The 12,514-nt window shown below is 42.0% G+C and overlaps 1 non-coding gene across 1 annotated transcript; it reads left to right on the top strand.

Annotated features, from left to right (window-relative positions):
- Positions 1-288: 288 nt before the first annotated feature.
- On the top strand, positions 289-396 carry LOC137226891 (U6 spliceosomal RNA). The gene has a single exon (XR_010944585.1). It is a non-coding gene; the product is annotated as a U6 spliceosomal RNA (small nuclear RNA).
- Positions 397-12,514: the final 12,118 nt, after the last annotated feature.

Here is a 12,514-nt window from a genome sequence, read left to right as displayed (position 1 = left end):
GTGTAGACCTCAGCAACTGAAATGAAAATGTAGTTACAGAAAACACCTGGACCATGGCAGGCCAAAACAGAAGAGGCGTTGGAAATCTAGGTGGCAAAAATTAAAACAATCGTGTAAACACAGAGTCATCCTAATACCCTGCACCCGTAGGGAAAAAAAATCCTAAAACAAAATAAATAAATAAAATTAAGCAAACCAAAATTGAAAGAGAAAGTGAAAATGAAAATTCGTATTTCACAAAAGTAATTTCTTAATGGTAAAGCAACACAGTTTAAAACCCTGACTATGGTGCTCGCTTCGGCAGCACATATACTAAAAATTGGAACAATGCAGAGAAGATTAGCATGGCCCCTGCGCAAGGAGGACACGCAAATTCGTGAAGCGTTCCATATTTTTAGCAGAGACCTTAATTAAACAAGAATTATTTAAAAAAAATTACTACGAGCACGTTCAAGCATACAGAGAACAAGAAAGAATTCTACAGTGAATACTTTTATATACCCACAACATAGGTGTGTTGTTAACATATTTGCTTTATCTATATGGATATATATAATTTTTTCTCAATAATTTGAACGTTTCTACTTCATTGCTAGATACTACCATATACATCTTCCCAAATAAGGATTCTCTCCAAAATACATTATTGAAGGATTATCACACCTTAACAAAATTAGCCATAGTCCCCTTGATATCATTGAGTAGCCAGCTCACTTTCAAATTTCTATAATTTTCTCCCAAATATGCTTTATAGCTGTTTTCTTTAAACCAAGATCCAATCAAGTACCAGGCACTGCCTTTGATTGCTGTATCTCTGAAGTCCTTTTGCAATTAGCAGGTAATTTGGGACCTGACTTGCTGGTGTCATGTGAATGTCTAGTTGCTTAGTGAACTTTTTTTCACCTAATGTCTTCAGTTTCTACTGGTGATTTGATTGAATTTACCTATTTCATTAGGGGATACAAAATGGAATTTTTAAAATTTTAACTTTGATTCTGGATTTATTGGCTCAAAATTCTGTGTAAAGAATTTTCTCTAATTAATTCGTTATCAAAAATGCCCAAACACATGCTCTATTCTCTGTCTTTTGTTAACCATTTTCACATCAAGAAGTTGATGTAAGTCACTTCCAGTGGTAGTGAATGCCATTATTTTCCCTGATATTTTGGTATCATCATAGACACATACATTTTTATTTCAGTTTTAGTTTATTTTCTTTTTTGTTCTCAAATTGTCACAGATATCACCAGTAGGAGCTCTTTCAAGCTGCCTTCTCTGTCCTTTCTATATGACCTCATTAATCTTTCCCTGTTTCCTTACTTCCTCACACAATAAGATGTCCCAGCTTCACCTGTTTAACATCCGTTTGGTTATTAAATTTTCCTACAACCCTTTTTCATCTTTATATTAACCAAGAAATGTGAAATAAAGAAGCAAATATGTGATTGTAACCTGGTGTCTTGATTTTAGTTTGCCTTTTTCCAAAAGCAAATCCTGAATCAATGACTTCAGTACAGGTACATTATTTAGGAATTGATCCCAGGAAGCCAAAGTGAGGGGATGGGGAAATTGAGACACAAAAGGGAAAAAAGTAAAAAGCATGTGTGTTAGTGACCTAGTTATCACTGTGGGCAACAGCCGTGTCCGCCTGGGTGCTTTCTGTGTAGAACGGAACATTCATTTCCTTAGAACCGTCCACTGAGGAAAAGGAAGCTGAGATATTTATCAATTGCATTTTCTCCTTGGTTAAGGGTTATGCTGGGAACATTAACTCTTGAGCTGGAGAAAGCCCTGAGGTGGAAAAGCAGAGCTCAGGTGCTCAAGGTAGGAAGTTATCAGTGGGCTAAGGTTACAGATGAGCCAAGGAGAGGGGGGCAAGGTATTGAGAGCATCTACTATACTGGGAAAGTCAAGTTGGTGGCTCTTGACTTGATAAATGTTCTGTTCCTTTTCTTGTTTCTTGACCCACGGTCTCTACACTTTGAACGCCAACTGTATCTGGATCCAGAAGTGTCCATGTGGGTACTTTCTCCTGCTCTTCTGCATCCTAAAAGGTGTCCGTGGTCTTCTACACCAAGTGCAAGGCTATATTAAGCTTAGATTCTCCCTGAGCTTCACATTCACATTTCCAAGTGTCTACTAGGTATGTCCAGCTGGATGTCCTGTAGATTCCTCAAATCCATCATGTCCCAAACTGAAGCTATCACCTTCTTCCCAGACCTGCTCCCTCTCCACTCTTATGTGAATGGCAGTACTGTCTACGCAGCCACCCAAGCCAGAGGCCAGGCATCGTCCTTGACGCTTTGCTTTCACCACCAACACTCAGTTGTCTTTTTCCTTTCAAAAGCTTTTCAAACTCATCTATGTCTCTTTATTACCACCACCTCTATTCTATTTCTGGAGGCCATCTTCACTTACTTTGATTACCGTGACAGTCCTCAAGCTAATTCTCCAGCATTGTCTGCCTCTAATCCCTTCTCCACACTGAAGGCAGGAGATCTCTCTAAAATGCAGCAAGAGCAACTGATCTAAACACTATTTTGCAGAGTCCTTTGCTGGTTTCTGTTTGCTTTAAGTATAAAGTTAAACCTTTAAAGTGGTTGAAATGCCCTTCTTGATTCAACTATTGTATTTATCTCTCTGCCTCATAATCTGTCATTACCACCCTCTCTAAGTCCCCACCAACCACACACCCATGCACAGACCTCAAACACCCTACTCTGGCTGTGGGGCTTCTCTCAGGTCCTGCAATGCTCCTCTCTCTCTCTCTCTCTCTCTCTCTCTCTCTCTCCCCCCATCTCTATCTCCCCCAGCCTGGAACACTCATCTTGTACTTCTTTACCTGGCCGACAGTTACACAACTTCAGGTCCAGAAGACACATCTTTGAGGCTTCCGCTCTGTACTCTCCTAGTACCACATACTTCAGTAATCATCCTTTGTCTCAGTTTCCACAGCTATAAGTTGAATATGATAACAGTGTCCACCTTGTATGATGGTTGTGAGGATGAAAAGAGTTACTATATGCAAAGTGCTTAGCAAGCATTCAATAAATTATTATATTATTATATATACTATATTATTATAGTATGTATCATACCAAATTATAATGGCATATTTAATTGTCTGTCTCCCCATCTGGACAGAAAGTTCCATGAGGGCAGCCATCTTCTGTCTGTCTTGTTCACAACTGTAGCTCCAGCACTGTGTTCATTGTCACATGGTAGAGACTCAATACATATTTGTTGTATAGATAAATGGAGGGGACAGGGAGATGGTAGCCTAAGCAAGGTGATTTTCCCAAAGTTTAAAAAGATGGTAGAAAAGTGAATGTATGTGTAAATGACTCTTGTGTTGGGAGAGGTGGGCGTTTAGGGTGGTACTTGTTCAGGTTTCCAGGGAAATCTTCTGCAGCAATGACTTAAGAAGGGGAACTTTATTTTATTTTATTTTATTTTATTTTTATTTTTATTTTTTGCTGTACGCGGGCCTCTCACTGTTGTGGCCTCTCCCGTTGCGGAGCACAGGCTCCGGACGCGCAGGCCCCGTGGCCATGGCTCACGGGCCCAGCCGCTCCGCGGCACGTGGGATCTTCCCGGTTCAGGGCACGAACCCGTGTCCCCTGCATCGGCAGGCGGACTCCCAACCACTGCGCCACCAGGGAAGCCCCTATTTTATTTTTTAAATTTATTTATTTTATTTATTTATTTTTGGCTGCCCTGGATTTTCGTTGCTGCATGTGGGCTTTCTCTAGTTGTAGTGAGCAGGGGCTACACTTTTGTTGCAGTGCACGGGCTTCTCACTGCGGTGGCTTCTCTTGTTGCCGAGCATGGGCTCTAGGCATGTGGGCTTCAGTAGTTGTGGCACATGGGCTCGGTAGTTGTGGCTCCCGGACTCTAGAGCGCAGGCTCAGTAGTTGTGGCGCACGGGCTTAGTTGCTCCGTGGCATGTGGGATCTTCCTGGACCAGGGCTCAAACCCGTGTCCCCTGCATTGGCAAGCAGATGCTTAACCTCTGTGCCACCAGGGAAGCCCAAGAAGGGGAACTTTAAATGAACTTCTTTAATCCTCACAATGGTCCTGTGAAGACAACGGCTTTACTGAAGAGGAAGCTGTGTAGCAGAAGGATTACAGGACTCTGGTCTGGAGTCCAAAGTAAGAGACAGAGTGAAGCTGTGCAAGCTCTTAGCTTGTCCCTCCCTAGCTGTGTTCTTTAAGCTCTGGTGCTGAAGTATGTTAACAAATGTTAGTAAAAGAATTGTGAGCACAACTAAATTTGGGGACAATAGGAGTAAATAGAAGTGACTGTTGTTGTTATTGTCTTTTTGCTGCAGGGACGCCCAAAGCCTTTAAGAGGCTAATGTAAATTGTGACTGTCCAAGATGAGAAGATACACAAGCTTCCCCAGCTTACTGGAGCAGAGAACCCTAACTTTCCAGAGCTTTCTTGGTAAACACAGCCACGGCCCTTGCTCAGCCGTCTACCCAGGTGGCCTACTTCCCTCTACCTTCAAGGTTTGGCCATTTCTGATCCTTTTTTTATTTTTTCATATACAGGTCTAAAATGATGGAAAATATATTACAATACTATATCGAATGGTGGAAGTGGAATGGACCCTGGCAATTTTTTAAGCCAATCTCCACATTTTATGGTTGAAGAAACAGGTATAAGGAGATTCAACGATATGCCCAGGGTCCCCCAGGGAGCTTGTGGTAGAGCTATAGGAAATGCTTTCCACTCTCTCCTCTCCACTCTCCACTCGCCAAATCATCTCCGATTTTTAATTCTATCACTGTTGTATGACAAGTACATTTGTTATATTCCTTCCTTAATGTTGGGCCTGAAACCACTCAGCAGGTATATGTTTGTTCCTATCACTGGTATCCTGGGTGGCTTTCGTTTACTCTGCTACTGTTTGAGGAGCTTTGGGTAGAACTAGGAAAACTGTTAAGTCTTCACATTGGCAGTGATCTTTAAGACCCATAAAAGATGAATCACTGAGGGAACCTATAACTTTGCTCAAAGTAAATATTCTATTTTTATGGCTGCCTGTGTTTTATCATCTATAAATTTTACAATAATGATTAGGTTCAAAGTAGGGACGTAATTTACATACATCAAAACATCTCACACCGTCCTTACAGCCTGTGAAGCACCTGCAGCAAATACGAGGAAGCTCTCCGAGGCATTAATTAATGGAGCCTCTCTAAGGCGGAAAGAGAGAGAGAACATGACAGCGACGGTGGCCTCTTATAAGCACACTTGTGTATCCTGCAGTGTTCACATAGGACTAGTGCTTTCTGCATTTGTCAGAAATAACACTTACTTCAGCTTTTTCATCCCTTCCCAAGGGATGAAAAGTGTGATCAGTCCTATTTCCCAGAAATGCTTCTTCTCTTACACTGACAAGAAACTCTTTAGACGTGTCAGCACAGGAAGAACTTTAGAGAGTGTAGCTATTTAACACAACTGGTTTCTCTCACCTGTGCCCAGAATACGTTCCAGTCTATAGATAGATGGGGTGCGTGTCCCCCGAGTTTCTGCAGCACCTTTCTTCTCCTCCATCCTCCCACTTAGTTCTACCTTGGATTGATTTTGCCTCCTAGCAAAGAGTTAAAGGTGATCATGCAGGGATTTAAGTTCAGGCATGCTGGAAGACGTGCACCGAGGCAACAGCAGCGACAAGTCGCGGAAGGTACAAGCTTTCAGGGTAAACATCAATTTCTCCAATTTGCTATAGCCTGAGAACCTGATAAGCCTAGCGAATGAATTGTGAGTGTGAGTTTTGTGCCGGCTGGAAGGAGCAGGGGTTGTTTCTATAAAGCTCTGTTAATGTACTCTGAGTCTTCGGTTTAAATATCATGAAGGAGTAAAAAGTCACAGCTGTTTCACTCACTGCCCTCCTTACATGTGTCAGTTTCAATCTTCTTGGGCAAAGACTGCCTTGCAATCTTGCACCTGGATTCAGCTTCATACTGGTGGGGGAAGTGGCCAGAGCTTGTCCCCAAACACCGGGGCAAAAACTCTCCCCTTATCTCTCTGCTCCTCGAAACCCCATCTCCGTCTTCAAATGCACGACCTAGCCTTCAACTCAATATATTTCTGGCAGCACATGTAGCCACATCTCATGCCCTGTATTTGGAAATATTTTCTGTTTCCGTGAGATCCTCCATCTCCATAATAAGTATTGAGCTCTTTCTCGGGCTAGGCGCTACGGTAAGTGCTTTACATGGACTGTCTTGTTTAATATTTATACTTCTCTGAGATAGGCACAATTATTGTCCCCATTTTATAGATGAGGAAACTAAAGCTGAAGTGAAATAACTTGCCCAAAGTCATAGAACTAGTAAGGGCTAGAGCTGAGATCCAATCAGACAGACTAAATCTGTTCAGAACTTTCATGTTAATATCTGGGCTTTTAGATTGGACATAGCTCTCTGAGAGTGGGGTATTAATTCTGTGTCTTTGTTTTCCCCCTTGCACCTAGAACACTCAAATATTTGTTCATTTCAAAGGGCCAAAGCAATCCTAGGAAAAACCAGGATAACAACCAGAACCTATAAAACCAGTAGACCTAGAAATACGATTCCCCCAAAGGAGACCCTGCTTTTCTTCCTGATGATGTTCAAAGCCTAGACTATGATAACTTAGTTTAAGGACAACCTTAAACAAAAGTTTCATTAATCAGAGTGAGTATTCCTACAATAACGAGCCCTGGGTTGAATTTTAGAACCCTCTTTATGCTTTGTTAGTAACAAAGCTGTTATAAAAATAATTTGATAAGACAGTCCATCGTAATGGTGTGACTTAACTGTAAAAAGGGTGCCTTAGCCTGGTGTCTGAGCGTACTCAACTTATGTAATGCCAGCATAATAGATTATGCATATTGTATCAGGTTGAAAAGGAAACCCAGTGAAGTATTACAGCAATTTAAAAGATATATATCTGGGCTTGTTCAGCAGAGATATTTAAAATTTAAACCTGTTTAAATATTCAACTGAAACTAAAATAAAATTCTGAAAAATGGAATTCAATAGAAAAGCTCCATTAAGAGTAAAAATGCTTCTCCAAACCCATTTGGTTCTAATAGAAACCCATCGAGTGAGGTGTTCATTGTTCAGGCACCAGCCAAGGGAAAAATTATACATACGTGTGGGTAGAAGAAAATCAGTTGGACTTCCTGTGGCATGAGCTTTCCTTAGAAAAGTAAGAGAAAAGAGGAGACTCGGACCAACACTCAGATCAGGCCATGATTTTTTTAAAATGGTCTGGAGCTCTTTCTTAAGTATCATCTTCTCATTTGTTCCCTTGCTTCAGTGAAAACTCATTTCACCTTCCCCATCAGATGTAATTCTAAAAAAAGGGGAAAAAATTGGCACCTTTTGCTGCAATATCAGGATACTGACCAACCTGCCTCCTGAGAGCCAAGCTTTATTTCTCTGATAAACATCCTGCAGGATGTTTTTATTCAATTAATCGGAATGATTGCTTGCACAGAAATGTACCGCTTTATCAAGGTCTGCTTGAATATCAGGCTCGGGCTGAGCCCCAGCATTTTCATTCCGGAGCTGTCCTGACGGCAAACGCGTGAGGATTTGGAAACATAATTAAAACAATCAGTAAGAATTAGCTAGCTCGGTGACTGCACTCAAATAGCAAAGGCAGAGAAGTAAATAGGGAAATGTATGGGTAAGTGAATGGGAGATCTCCAGAGATGGAGAGAAGGCTGTTAGGAGACATAAAATGGAGGGTATTATGAGAAGAAATATAGGATAATATAAACAGAGTCTCTAATCCTGAGGACTGTAAATCCCTTTTCCTTAATTGGTTTAGAAACTGTGGTCTGTAATGTGAGACGGAGGGCTCTGGCTGCCTTTCTTCTTTGCTGCCGGGAATCACATTAAGTGGAAAACAATAGCAGGGCTGACAGCTCCCTTTCTGTGGGGGCATTTAGAGCTAATCTGCTATTGAGACTCATACAATTACATGGGATTAGAGCACTGCCAATGATACAAAGATTGGAGAATTCTCGGGGGAGGGGGAGCTGAGCTCTTTCAAAGTAGGGTATGGGGTTCAAGAGGGGTAGTGGGTCAAGTCTGCAGTGCTCCTAATTACTCTCAAATCAAGGGAAATAACCATGATTTTGTAATTCACTCAGGCTCTTGATGAATTTTAATCCAAACACAATTCTAGCTTGAGATTTCTTCACCGGTGCTGTACACTAGTTTGCTTATTTTAAAGATTTATCATTGAGTTTAGAGATTCCCTTATAGGAACGCAGCTTTCTACTTGTACTGTTGGTATGTGAGCAACGCAGGTGGGTATGTTTATACCCACTTTACAGGAGAGAAAACTGGGTTTTAGAGAAGGTAAATGACTTGCCTAAAGTCACACTTCCCAAAATGTCAAACCCAGGATTCCAACCCAAGACTTCGTAAGACTGGATATTATTCTTTCTAAGACACCACGGTGCGTTTTTAGGTTGTGTGACTAGTATGGGTGTGTGATGCTGTGTCTGTGGCTTTCCCATACCCAGCATCAATTCCTTTGATTTCTCATTGGGGAACTTTAACTCCAAACTAAGGAACGGGCACATGACCCAGTCTTACCCATTCTCAAGTAACAGTTGTGTTGAATTGCCGAGTGCATATTCTATGTCTATACAATCTATGTTTATCCTTTGTTTATGGAATGTTTTGCCATGTCGATTTTGGAAGTGCTCAACTTCAGAGTCTCTTTTCTTGGAAACATAAAACCCCTCTTTAAACAATTAAAACTCTGTAATTTGCTGAAAATCTCTTATTTGGCTTTCAGGGTTTTGGGAAGGGAAGCAAGAATTAGAAACTTGTACAATCTTGCCAGCTGCAGGACAACTGAAGAGATATTCCAGTCATCCCTTAATTTGTTTCTTCTGTGTGTTCATCATATTTCTTGAGTACTCAACTGTATTAATTGTATTGAATAAAACACATAAAAATGGGATCCTTGGGCTTCCCTGGTGGCGCAGTGGTTGAGAGTCCGCCTGCCGATGCAGGGGACGCGGGTTCGTGCCCCGGTCTGGGAAGATCCCACATGCCGCGGAGCGGCTGGGCCCGTGAGCCATGGCCGCTGAGCCTGCGCGTCCGGAGCCTGTGCTCCGCAATGGGAGAGGCCACAACAGTGAGAGGCCCGCGTACCGCAAAAAAAAAAAAAAGGGATCCTTAAAGATGTGGCTTATTCAGGAAATGGGGATTTATAGATTCGAGGTCTGGCCTTCTTGTTTCTGCCAGAAATTGCCCCTGTGAGTTGGGAAGTTCTATCTTTTCCAGAAGCTGAAGTTCATGGAAAAGGTTACTGGAAACGAGTGAGAATTTTAAAGATGATGTCTTGTCTTTTCAGGTACTCACTGTGTGGGGTGCTTATACATCTTTATTTGCGGCGATCCTGCTAGTTTGTACAAAAACCTTGGTGCCTTGACATGGTTTTGGGAAACTATGAATATGGGAGTGATTTAAGGACTTCTCAAATAGACATAGTGGTTGGGTGGGCAGGAGTTTAAGTTCAGGGATCCTAAATCTACTTCCTCCAAAAAATTCAGAATGAGGTTTTTTTCTTTGCTGTAGAATAAACAGATGGTTAGGGCACCTCCGCCTTGTAGTACTCTCAGCTGTAGAGGATGGAGGCCTCCGCAGCTCAGTCACTCTGTTCTCTGATGCGGCCTCCACACCTGGTCATTATTTGTTTATTTGTTTAAAGGAACAAAGAAACAGGCTCTCTACTCCCAGGCAGTAGGGGAAGGCCTTCCTTTCCTATTTTCATAAAGCTGCAGAGGCCTTCCCTCCTCTATAGAGCTATCAAATCCCAAGTCCGAAGAGCCTCCCAGTACATCGTCAGAGGCTGTGTCCTTGTTTTCTGAGTTACCTCCTGGGGAATGGTCAATCTTATTATTCCCATTTTGCACATTTTACACAGTAGATCAATTTTCAATTCCCAACAACTGAACTTCCCAAATTTTTATACGATGAAACTTAACTCCCTTCATATGAGCATAAAAATATGCATACCCACCAGAGCATTGTTAGATTTCAGGAAGAAAATTTTATTTCACCTTAAAATACGACCTATAGTAGCCTAATTGTGACAAAATGCATTGTGTGTGGGCCTCTTTTGCATATTTAGTTGTGGAAGAATGTGAGCAATTGTCAGATAATATAATTTGCACCCAGCCAAATATCGAGTACAATGAAGAAAATAAGACTTTTGCAGTGTGATTTATATATGCTTCTATACCCTTCATTTGCGTCTCTATGAAATGCAGACATTTATAGTTCTATAACCAGAGGAATAAAATTTGAATGTGTAGTAAAATGAGAAATGTATTTTAAATGGGCTTTAGAAACAGAACTGGGGAAGTCGTCAGGAGGCCACAGTCACTAATGTCATTGGTTATTTTGCTAGATGGCTGCTCAGATGGAGGCCTGGCAGGCGCGGAATTGAATTCGGGCTGATGGGCTTGGGAGATGGAGTGATGGCTTCCTGCAAAGGATTGAGATACAGCAGCACAGTAATCCAGGCCGGCCATAACGCACTCCATAAAGACAGTATGAGAAGTTCCTCCTGCCCGTGTGATGCATCCTTATTTTTTTCACTTTTAAAAGAAGAACGATTTTATGATTTGGCATAGATCATTGATCATAGTGCTTTTCTATTTCAAATATCTCCCAGCTGTGTTCTGTGTCAAATTTACAAAAAAATAAACATTATTTCATAGGAATATTGGGTGGCCGTTTGCCCATGGGCACCTATCACGTCCAATATAACTCCCTTGGGCGGGCATGATAGAAGCCACTTACAGGCCCCAAGTGATGTGTAGGAAGGGGGAGCATTAAAGAGTGCTCCTTGCTGTGAGGGGCAGCTGGCGTTGTTGACTGTCCTGCAGCTCTTCCCCTTTGCCCCAGTGGAACTCCGGCATTCCAGTGGGAAACTTGCGTCACATGGTTTGAGTGGAGATTAATCTGTTCTCCCTCCAATCCTTATCACAGGGATGTCATGAACCAAAGCTGGTCCAATCAGAGTCCTTCTCAGGACTCTTCCATGAGCACTTTAAGGGAAGACTGGTTTATTCCAATAGTCTTACTAAAGTGGGGGGATATGGGCCGAGGGCTTTTTATTCAGCCCATTTTCTTATCCACTTATCTCTTTATTTTCTTATCCATTTATCTCTCCATTTTTATTAAGCACCACATGGAGAAAAACATCCTAAAGACAGAAGCCGAGCCAAGCTGAGCTCAGAGATGGAGAGAAACCAAAACTCGTTACCTAATTTGAGTCTCTGGATCCGGCCACGCCTCATTCCAGTAACAACACCCCTTTCAGTTCTGTGAGCTAATAAACTTCCTTTTTTGCTTAGTGTAGTTTCAGCTGGGTTTCTTCTATTACCTACCACCCCCAAAAGCCCTAATACACTTAAAGTTTATAAGAAGACAATATATATCGTTTATATTTGTCAGCCTTCTTTGTAGCCTAGGCTGGGGCCACGTGACTTGTTGCTGCCAAAAGACTGCGAAGAGAAGTGATCAAAGGCTGAGGCATTCAAGAGATAGTACACCTCGTCCAGCTCTCTCTTCCATTTTTGCAGAGACTTAGAGGCCATGTCTACAAGATCGTGCGGCTAGAAGATGACAGAGCCCTTATCTGACTGGGTCACTTACACCACGCAGAAAAGAGCCCCCCGCCAACCTTTGCTGCGTTACATCACTAAGATTTCAGGAATAATTTGTTATTGGCATATAGGGCCTTGTGATAGAAATTAGGCTTAGCTATGGAAAAATTAAGAAAGTCATATTTGTCTTTTTTCCACTGAGTTTGTGGCTAAGACCCATGTTCATCAATTAGCTTTATGTGAGGCTTCTTTATAACATAAGTGGAGGTAGGAGATGTCTAAGAAGACATAAAAGAACCAAGATCAGGGAGACAATGAACATGGGAGCCCTCCTTGGTGTTGTACCCAGAGAGTCATAGAGATCACAACCTCAACGGAAGCCAACGTTCACTGAGTCCAACTGTGGGATCAAGCACTTTACCTTCGTTACTTCATTCCATCATCACCAACAAACCACAGGATGATAGAATTTGCCTTTTATTGACAATGAAACTGAATTCCAGAGAGATTAAGTAGAGCCACAGATTCCTGGCTAGAAAAGCTTTGAACCCTAACTGTCCAGCTGTACAATCTAGCCCCAATTATTCTGTTATTACTATTAAATAGTAGTATAAATATTACTTAGAGATAATCCTTTCCAGATGCACTCAAAATACCAGTCTCCCCCACCCATCCTCCAACATAGAGAAAGCAAGATTCTGCCATGTCCGGCCTGGGTTCTTGGCTTTAACCACATCAGGGTTGCAGGAGCAAAACGCATGCCTCGCAGTGCCCCCAGCACCCGAATTTCCCTTTCCCTGGACTTTTATGCCCCTTGCCTGGCCACCATTGGAATGTGACAGTCTTTTCCTTCAACACCCTGTCTGGGCTATTGTC

This window comes from Pseudorca crassidens, chromosome 6, assembly GCF_039906515.1.
Source record: "Pseudorca crassidens isolate mPseCra1 chromosome 6, mPseCra1.hap1, whole genome shotgun sequence".
NCBI classification, from domain to species: Eukaryota; Metazoa; Chordata; class Mammalia; order Artiodactyla; family Delphinidae; genus Pseudorca; species Pseudorca crassidens.
The sequence above is the reverse complement of the archived record's forward strand: the minus strand, read 5'-3'. Positions and strand labels throughout refer to the sequence as shown.